Source organism: Seriola dumerili, unplaced genomic scaffold (genome assembly GCF_002260705.1).
Source record: "Seriola dumerili isolate Sdu_G_001 unplaced genomic scaffold, Sdu_1.0 BDQW01000068.1, whole genome shotgun sequence".
Lineage (NCBI taxonomy): Eukaryota > Metazoa > Chordata > Actinopteri > Carangiformes > Carangidae > Seriola > Seriola dumerili.
The window spans coordinates 12,168,702-12,179,580 of NW_019174323.1; positions in this window are offsets into that span (position 1 = coordinate 12,168,702).

A 10,879-nucleotide genomic window follows, 5' to 3' on the forward strand; every position below is an offset into this window, starting at 1 on the left:
AAGTCTGGTATGTGTAGCAACTATTTACTGCAGGACTACAGTTTGTATTCTGGGTTTAAAACATCTACGCTCAGTCATTTCTAGCGAGTTGGAGCCAAATGAATCCGTTGTTCTGCTACTGAGATGGACTGTTCTGATCTTATTGACTGTACAACAGCAAATGGAGGAGGTGTGGCGGGATGCGAGGTGGATTATGGACGCCTTGCAGTACGCCCGCTACAAGCAGCCAACAGGAGGCATCTCCATAAGCTGGATAATTGACTTCTCCAAAGAAGTGATGCCTGAAAAGCCTCCCTCCACCTCCTCTCAACCAGACTTCATGCCCTCTCCCATGCCTTCACCCGAACCCTGCCGCAAGCACTCAGGTCAGACCAGAATCAGCCTACAAACATGTTTGAATCTGCGTTTACATGATACTGTTATAAAAGTAGGATTTCACATGCAACTTACAAAAATGACTTATCAAGTTATTTTTTTCATACCCTGTAGATTTTGCTGGACTATCAGACGAGGAGGGCTCTTCTGAGGTCTTCCTCACCACTGACAGTGACTATGACTCCAGTCGCGCCCAGAGCCCCCGTGAGCTGGACCTGCTGCCCCCCTCACCCCTCTCATCCTCTGCGCCCCTGGAGCCTCGCGGCTTCCTGCGCAGCGATGGAAGCAGCTCAGGAGGAGGGACGTGTCTCAGCGGCAGTGGACGTGGAGGGGGAGCACTAAGGGATTCCACGCCAGACGTCCTCCAGGCCTCAGAGCCGCAGCACGGGAGGGATGGTGAGCGGTGCGGAGTAGGAGGAGTAGTTCGGTGTGCAGGAGAAAGGCGGAGAGGGGCCCCAGAGCTGTTTGACAGTGACTTCATCCTGCCCAGCAGGCAGATCGAGCTGTTGCACATCACAGAGAAGAGACAGGCCTTCTGCGTGAGAACCAGCAGCCTGGAGTTTCCTTCCGCCACCTCAGCCCACCACCAGCCTTTCTCCTTCCACACCACTTGCCCCTCACCCTCCACCTCACCGCAGCGAAGGTGGCACAGGCCCTCGTCAGTGGACCGCTGTTGCTCTGCCGAGCGCTGCTTATCCCACCTTCCACCAGCGCGTACGTTATCGGAGGACAGCGGCACCCAGAGACTCTCCTCACCATCACCTGCTGCCCTCAGGAAAGGCTGTCATGCCACACTCAGAGTGTACCCACAGTATCGCACGGGGCTGCCGAAGGAGACCAGTGTTAAGGTATTGATATGTTTTGACATGGTAAAATAATTCTGTTGTGTTTGTAACGTGCAAGCAAAATGTGAAAGGTCTCTTCTCCTCCTGTGCTTCAGCTTTGTGTAACTCCAGGCACGTCAGCACAAGAGATGGTCCAGCTGGTGGTGCAGGAGATGAACACGGTGTCTCGGCGCATGCTCGGTAGCAGCGGAGGGAGCGGGGAACAGGAGGAGTGTGTGTACTACAGTCCTGAACAGATTAAGCACTTTGGCCTCGTGCTGGTTGTGGACAACAGAGAAAAGTGGCTTCAGGACGACTTCTGTCCCCTGGAGCTCCAGAACCCCTGGCTGAGGGGCAAACTGTGCGTTCGCATTAAGGAGTATTCACCACTAGCGCTCAAACACAGCCGGGCCACCACAGTGTGATACTTCCAGGAGAGAGAGAGAGAGAAAGACAGTGTTAAAAGATGAATGCACACTAAAATAACATTTGTACAAACTGTCCAAGGACTCCTAAATTTTACAGTTTTCTCTCTCAGTGTGGTGTTACCGTCCACAACTGCAGCTATAACATGTTGTCATATTTTCTGCTGTGTTCTTGTTATCTCACAAGCTACTCTGAGAATCTGTTTCCATGAAATGTGTTCTCCCATATATAAGACCTTTTTTTTTTTATGAACATCAGAGACCCTCATATGGACACCAAATGAACAATAACAAAATGGAACAAAGAGAAAATCGTTTTTTGTGCTGTCACAAATCATTGGGGAAATGATTGTGATGCTGAGCAAAAATAATGGAGCATCGCTTTGACTTCTGGCATGATTGACGCCGGCACATCGGTCTGTGAACGTTGCCAAATTGACGTGGGCAGCATCTTCGCCTCCCCAGCCACACACGGACACAGCTTTTCCTATGAACTCTCTCATTGTGTCATTCCCAGAGAGCTGTCGGCTGCAGCCGCCCGGCCCCATGTTCCCAGGATGTGGGCTCTGGACCTGGCCCAGAGGGCAGGAAGGAAGGGAGAAGTACAGAGGGGGGCTGGCGTCTCCGCTTGGGGACGCACTCGGCCCGGCGATTTGGCCCGTCAGCCTGTCACTCAACTGCTCTTGGCCACTGTACTGTCTGGTAGCGAAGCAGCCAAACAAGGGAGAGAGAGCTTCACAGAGAATGGAAGAGAGAGAGAGAGGGCGAGGTGGAGGGAACCTGGCACTGCCTCTCTGGTGCTCCTTTTCTCCCTTTTGCAGCAACAAATCCTCTGTATAGTAGACTCAGTCGTAGTGTAGCTAACTAATATCATCATTTCATCTTGTGAAGTAACACAAAATAAAAACCAGCTCATTTGGATTTTCAAACAGAGAAAAAAAAAAAAACAAGCAATACTTGACTCTTTTTGTTTTGTCTAATCGATGGAAAACGCATGTAAACCTTCCAGAATTGTGCTGAGTACATCTGAAGTACTGTAGTCATGCTGTGCTAAAAGTTAACCAGTTTAGTGTTTTTGTTGTGTTTGGTTCAGTGGTATTCCCAGATGCACCAGAAAGTGGTGCCCGTCAGTCTAGAGCAGGGTCTCCCAAAGGTATTCTGGTGTTAAAGGGATGACTCAAGTTGTTAAGAGGCAAAAACCACACACTATATATTCCAAACTGTCTCCCAAACTGCGTCAATATAAGTTATATATGAAAGGACCATAAGAAAATATTTTAGCCTCAGTGACACATGGAAGACTCTTGACAAACCACTATGACCTGAAAAACTGCTACACTTTGTAAGATGTAGCAAACTGTAGAGTTCCGACACTTTCTGTCTGTAATAAGTCATTGACTTCAATTACACTGGTGCAAGCGCTGTACTTTTCAGATGAACCACATTAATTCTAACTACACTATAAATCAGCCTCTTAACAATCGAAACCATCCTTTTTTAGCTCATGTTTGGGAACCTGTGCCAAGTTTTGGTTTCTCTTTTCACTGGTAGGATACAGTGGAACCTTTTTTTCTTTTTTCTTTTTGAACCAGTACAGTTTGTGCATTGTTCACATTAATTTCCACATCTCACGCTAACAGAAACTCCAGGCTGTTGTGTTGTTTATTTATTTATTTTTTTTTCTATCAGCATGATTAATACTTTTTTTTTTCTTTTTTTTCCTGCTCTAAAATGTCAACCAAGCTCAGCAACATCACACCATAATAATAACCTGCAGCATTTCCAAATGTAGCACCAGAAAGGTCCAAAAGAGGAGAGTCTGATGAGTGAAGTCGGTGGGCCTGGCCTCAGTTACTGTAGCATTCCAGGTTTACAGGATGATGTTGAACCTGTGGTGGAGGTGGGGGAGGGGTGGGGGAGGGCTGAGGGCTGGGGGGTGGGGGTGGGGGGGGTGAACAGTGGTGTCTCTCAAAGTGTTTACAGAATTTACTTTCCTTACACCTTCAAAGATGTGTTTACGTGTAACTACTGTATAAAGATGTCTTAAGACAAACTGATGTTATAAGTTGTAATTGGTTTTACTGATGGCTTGAACTTGTGTTAGAGCTTAGATGTCTTCTTTATTCACATTGTTAAAAGCGGTTTTTACGAGGGCCAACTGCAAAAACAAATCACACAACCAGAAACTGAAGGATGTACATAGACAAACAAGACCAGGGGACAAATGTACTGTATCTGCCCACAATGTAAAGTAAGCGAATTATGGGGCTGTCGTCACCGCAAAGGTCAAAGGTCAGTGAAGTTATGGGCAGGACTCTAGATTGTGCAGAAAGGGAAGAAGGGGGTTTAAATTCCCTTTCCAGTCAAAAAAAAAAATAAAGTAAAGCCCCATGTTTACAAGGAGCTGTTGGCAGATCCATCAGGCCAAGTCATGAAGGAGACATCACGTCACTTTTTTAAAATCTATTTTTATTGAACAATAAATGAATATTACAAAATAAAAGCCTTGGTTGTTTATGTGGGTTTTTCTTCTCTCTTCTCTCAGATCGCTGCACATGAGCGCAGGAAGTTTCTAACCTTCATCTGTGTCCCACTGAGCAATAACACCACCTTTTATGTAATATTGACCTATTTACACTTCCTGTTTGAGAGATAAACCTCATTTAGTTCTTTCTGCATTGACCGCATGGCGTCGTCTTCAGTTCAGGAGCTGAGAAACTCCACGAGGAGCCATGATATATTTTGGCACACCTCATCAGCCATAAGGAGCATAACAAGATTGTATTTCAAGTGTGTGCAGATCAGATTCTCTTTGGGGCTTATTCTTTTAGTTTGGAGTTTCATCCACATGTATGATATACTCCCAAAAGCCGTTCATTCATCTGATATGAATGAGAGGAGAGGACAAATAGAGGGCACTTGTTCCTACAGATGCTATATTGCAATGACCTCATGAGTGTTTGCCACCCAGTTGATGAAAACTGAATGGAGGGCAGCTGCAGACAGAATCTCACAGTATAAGTGGTGGGCATGGCCACATGAAGCCTGCAGCGTGCACTCAGCAGGGATGAACAATGACGCTACTATTGCCTGTGTTGAGGGAGTGTTTTTACCTTTTTTTTTTTTTTGCAAAAGGTTTGAATGGAGTTTACGTATGGCATTAGGAAAATACTTGACATAATGACATCCCCGCCACCAGTGTCAGGGCGATGTGCATTACGTCATTTTTACGCTCTCAATGCAGCAGTGTATATGTACAGTATATATGCACGGCTGTAGAGTTACACTAACACTGAATAAAAACAAAAACAAATCAGGATGTTCATAGAATTATAGAATATAGTTATCCAAACTTAATGGTGCAAAGAAATATTTTTTAAAAAGTCTGCGTCTTTGCATATGCATAGATAATATTTAACGTTGCACGGCTCTGTTATTACGCAGTGTGTTAAAATGTTTAGTTGAATCATGATCCAAGTGTTGAATTCTGGCCGGCCAGGTTGCTTTCAGCAGGCTCATATCACAGCGCTCCCTTGCTAGCGCCATGTGTTTTTTTTTCAGCCCTTGAGCAAATAAAATGCTGCATGCTTCCCTGTCAACAGATCCTACAAACACTAATGTGCAGATGGACACGCAAAACACACGCACAAACACATACTGGTGCACACAAGCGGCACACACTCAGGAATCTTGATATATAGACGTGTAAATGCACATGTGTACCATGTAGAAGATTTACACTTTTGTACTATATCAGGATAGATCCACACACACTTTCCCCAGCAGCTTATCACACACAAATCATGCCATAATGCATCCTTGCCAACACACTACGCCTTTAAGAGCAGCCCTTTACCGTTTATTGACAGTAACTTAAGAATTGTACTGGAATTCTGACACCTCCTAATTTTAAACCTTCTGACTCCAGGAGGACCCGAGCTAAATATAACCCCTGGCATATATCTGAATACCTATAAAGAAAACATTCCAAAAACGCCCTGAATAGTGGCCATTCATGCTCATAAAAGAGATTCAAAGTGGAGTGCGCTTAGCTCGGGTGCAGCAACTCGTGACTCATCAAAATATCTGCAGCCGAGCAGCGACAAAGTGAAGTTGTGAATCTGGGGTGAATCATTCGATAAGTGATTTCATCAGCACTTCCACTGGCAGAGAGGTGGGATTCAGAGGCTGCTGGAGATGGAAGAGTCCAAGCGCTTCATTGCATGTGAGACTGTGTGTGTGTGTGTGTGTGTGTGTGTGTGTGTGTGCAGTTAAACTGATATGTCTGCAAAAACGGCAACTGATGCATCTTGGAAGTGAGCAGGCTTCAGGCCCTGAGATGCTCCCGTCTCAGAGTTCCCCACCTCCGCGCTCTTCGACTTGACCCTCGCTGAGGTCGTTGAGGATTAGGGGCCAGTGGGTTGGTCCACACCTTGGACAGATAACCTTACACACACACACACACACACACACACACACACACACACACACACACACACACACACACACACACACACACACACACACACACACACACACACACACACACAACCTTCTAGCTCACTTTACATGAATCGGAAACACCCAACATGTGCAACTTTCTCGTCTTGATGCCTACATGTGACTCTGACTCTGGATGCTGACATGTATTCTGGGAAAATGACATGTGCTTTTCAACCAAAATAGGTTCAACACACAACACACTCCTCTCATATGCTTCAAATTTAATACAAGTTCACACTATGTACGTTAGTTAATTTTGAGCTGCTGTGACAGCTTTCTACTGACGCCACAATGACATCCCTCATTCCTCTTCTTCTATTCTCTTCCTGCGGGGTGGGATCACCTGTTCTGTTCCCTCCCCTCCCTGCAGCCCCTCACATCAACCGCCAGCAACCCCCCCTACCCTGCCCCACCCCGCCTACCACCAGCCGATTTCAGCCTGGCACTTACTCTCGGATTAGCTGCGGCATATATGTATGCGTATGCTGGCATGTGTGTGTTTCTGTATGCGTGTGTGCAGTGGGTGGGAAAAGTGAAGCCTGCCCCTACTGCATCACTCATTTCTCTCTCTCTCTCTCTCTCTCTCTCTCTCTCTCTCTCTCTCTCTCTCTCTCTCTCACTCTCTCTCTCCCTCCCTCCCCAGGGCCCATAAACCTTTAAAGCACCTATAAAACACTTGGCGAGGCCTTTTTGAAGTTTTTATGAAGATCTGGCTTTATTGTTCCCAAGAGATGAGCCCCGCTCCGCTGGCGCCTCGGAGCTTTCTGGAAGTGCCAGTGAATTCAGGAGGGGGGGGCTGGGTGGTAGCAGGAGAGGGAGTCCCAGTGAAGGAAGGGCTGGGAATGGGGGTGGGCACTGTGGAGCCTGTGTTTTTATGCCCCCCTGTGCATATGTGTGTAGTGTGTGGTGCATATGTACTGTATGTGTGTGTGTGTGTGTGTGTGTGTGTATGCCTGAAGGGTGGCAGATTAGCTGCAGATGCAACAGTGACAACCTTATCTTTGGGTGTTGAGTTTACATCCTAGTGGAGGATTTTAGATCTCAGACACATCAGATCAAATACATGATAAGAAAGTTTGAATAAAAGCACATGTGCGCTCGAACACAAGCATGCATATGTGTTGCAGCATGTGTGTGTCTGCGTATGCCTGTGTATGCGTTCGCAGACGATGGGGCCAGCAGGTTGTGTCCTTGTTGTTTGAAGTGGGGCTCTGTTATTCTCATAGAGCTAAATGAATGGAGCCGGACCCCCCTCCATCTGTCTGATCCAGCGGCACCGGCCCTCCTTCCCAAATCCCGGCTCCGACGCCCGACGCACCGGCCCCCTCAAAGGAACAGTTGGCAAACGGACGGCCCATTAAACAGGCGAGGGCGACGAGCCCTCACCTCTGAGCAACACTTGTAAGAGCTGAGAGAGAGAGAGTGACACAGAGAGAGAGAGAGGGAGAGAGAGAGAGAGAGAGAGAGAGAGAGGACAGAGATAAAAGTAATCAAGAAATATAGACATTGTGTGTGTGTGAGTGTGTGTGTGTATATCATATGTGTGAATGTAACAGTGAAATGCAAAGCCTAAATACTGTTTAACACTTAAACGTGTGTGTGAGTGCAGATTCTGTGTGTGTGTGTGTGTGTGTGTGTGTGTGGCAGTGGGTGTAGTGGCAGTCACAACTCAGTGACCATGACATTAGCCATGCTGGTGGCTTTGACTGTGCCTTTGCCCTCCACAACCCTCATTGTCACGAAGGTGTGTATTCTCACCTTCTCATCAAGGCTCTGACAGGAAAACGTCTTCTTTTCTCCAACGTCCTCAGTCATCTGGCCCTCATTTGGTAATCCGCTTTGATTACTTGCTTGAGTAGAATGGAGTAAATTGGAGGATTTGATTCAATCACTTGTTTATATATTAATTCCAGCTGTTTTTGTCATTAAATGTGGTTTAATTACATCTGGCCAAAATAGCTCCTGAAAACCGAGGGGATAATTGATCATGAATCCATCAGGTGTCCACTTCTGTAGTTACTATTAAGTAACCACATTTACACACAAACACATCTGATCATTAACTAATGAACTAAACAGAAATGGCTTCCCAGCTTTATATAGGAACCTTAGAAACAAATCAACTGTTGACATCAAACTTCTCTCGTTGGAGGTCAAAGAAAAAACGATTCTTTCAACAGAATCCTCGGGAGTCTAACTGCAGACCCTCATGCTTCCCATGTCAGCCATTTGTCATCGTCTGCACAGTTATGAACCTCGTTGATTTGTTTGATAGTGTTCCAAACTTTGCTCACACACCCTGCGTTTGAATGCTGGGGAAAACAACAGTTTGGGTCTGTACTGAGAGCTGCTTGCATGCAGAGGAGCCAGAGGGGTTGGTCCGCAGAGAGCCAGCACTGATGACAAAAAAAAAAAAAAAAAACCTTTAAGAAGCAAAGATGAGAGAAAGAAGGGGCAGTAAAGGACCAGCGGAGGGTATTCTGTGTTCACTTTCAGTACCCTGCGCCTGGCAAACAACCTGAAAGCAATTTATTTTCTTTCCCCAGACATTTAGGATCAAATCCATGTTAGTCATTCACATAAAAGGGTCTCCAAAAGAAAGGAAAGACAGAGGAGAAAAACACAAGCTTGGCTTGATGTGTGGATGTGTGGGTGAGTGTGTGTGTGTGTGTGTGTTTGTGTGTACTACATGTGAGTGAGGACTCGAAGGTTTCAGGTAGCTCAGAATAAAAAGTTTGGAAACGGAGTTGAACTGCTAGTTTGAGTCAGATGACAGATCCAGAAATGACGAGGAAATAAGACAAAGGACAAATCTTGTATTTCAGCTGAATCCTGTGACGGATGGGCTTGTACCCTACACACACACACACACACACACACACACACACACACACACACACACACACACACACACACACACACACATTCACACATACATCCATATTAACCCCAGCTCCAGCCCCCTTTGTGCAAAGGATGATGTCATGCCTTCTGAAAACATGTGGGGGGGCGGCGTCGGGGGGTTTAGGGGGGGATTCCTTTGGTCCTTTCAAGTTTGCAGGAGGAGCCTTGGGCCACGGCAGGGTAGACAGTTCGAGGGCAGGAGGCTCAACGCTGCCACTGCCCCCCCTCCCTCCATCCCACCCCACCCCAGCAAGCAGTCACATTAGGCACGCTCCGGCCACGCCATCAAAGGCCCCGGCTCACAGCGCGCGCACACACACACACACACACACACACACACACACACACACACGCACACACACACTTGCATCTGCACACACAAAAGTATGCATGCACACAGTTGCTTCCCGACTGCATGTACGGAGCCACAGAGCCGAACTCTGACACAAGTCAAACGAGCATGTTCACACTCAGATGAAACAAACGCGTGCCTAAAAATAACGACACACATGCATGCACACACAAAGGCCATACACACACACACACACACACACACACACACACACACACACACACACACACACACTCGCATACCAACAGATCAAACACGCACACACTTCAATCATGCCCACCCCCACCCACCCCCCCGGCTGTGTTATTGTTTTGAAAATATGATTGCGGTGACGGATGGGGTGGGGAGAGGAGAGGGCTCTGGCAGGGGCGAGTGGCAGGGCCCCTCTATTGTCCCCGACCAGTGTGAGTCTGTGTCCATAGCTATAGAAACTGGGGCCACACTGGGAAGGCATGCTTTCATCTCCACCACAGGCTCACCGCTGGCAATAAGGGGTCAAATAAATCCCCCTGGATGCAGTGGAGGGGGGGTAGTGAGTGGGGCGGATGGGGGGGGTCGCAGGCACACACTCACACACTGAACATGTTTACCTGAGCTATCTCATGTTCACACTTAAAACGCAGAGCTAGATCTTCAAACATAGTTTTGAAACAGACACACTTCAACTTCTTTCCGTGCTTCAGCTCATCACTGGTTTTAAGTTGTTTGCGTCGTGCGTCGTGTGTTATGTGTTTTCTTTTGTGCCGCAATGTATGTTTTATATTGTGTATCAGCGCTTCTGCTTCAACTGCCACTTCAACTTCCTACCAATTATTTTCATTATTGTTTAATCTGCTGATTATTGTCTCAATGAATCGATTAATTACTCGGCCTGTTTAAAGTCCCACATTAGTTGCATTGTCTGAGAATTCAAGGTTATGTCTTCAGATGACTCGTTTTGTCTGACCAACACTCCAAAAGCTTTACTGTCATTGATGGCAAAGAAAAGCATCAAATTCCCACATTTGAGAAGCTTAAAACACTCGATTATCAAAATAGTTGCTGATTAATTTTCTGTTGATTGTCTACTCGATTGATCAACTGATTACTGCAGCGCTATTTCAGTGCTTCAAATTCAGCCATAAATTTGAAATGGACGCACTTCAACTTCTTTCAGTCCTTCTGTTTCAATTCAAGCACCACTTCGGCTAATTAAGTGCATTTTTTCAGCAATTGTGTGTGTATATATATATATATATATATATAGTGGATGAATATATTTAAAAAATGCCAAAGACTCAACATTTTAAGACATTTAAGCTGGTTCAAATGTTTCCACTACAACCTGTCAGTAACACATTTTTTGATTAAACTTAAAAGAATAACATCCCTTACCATGAAACGTCACCTCTCTCGATATGACTTGAATCTCAAGTATTTTCATCTATTTTTTTGTACTGACCTGAGACCGTTGTCTGATCACAACAGAGGTGGTCCAGGTCACTCTGGGTAAACGC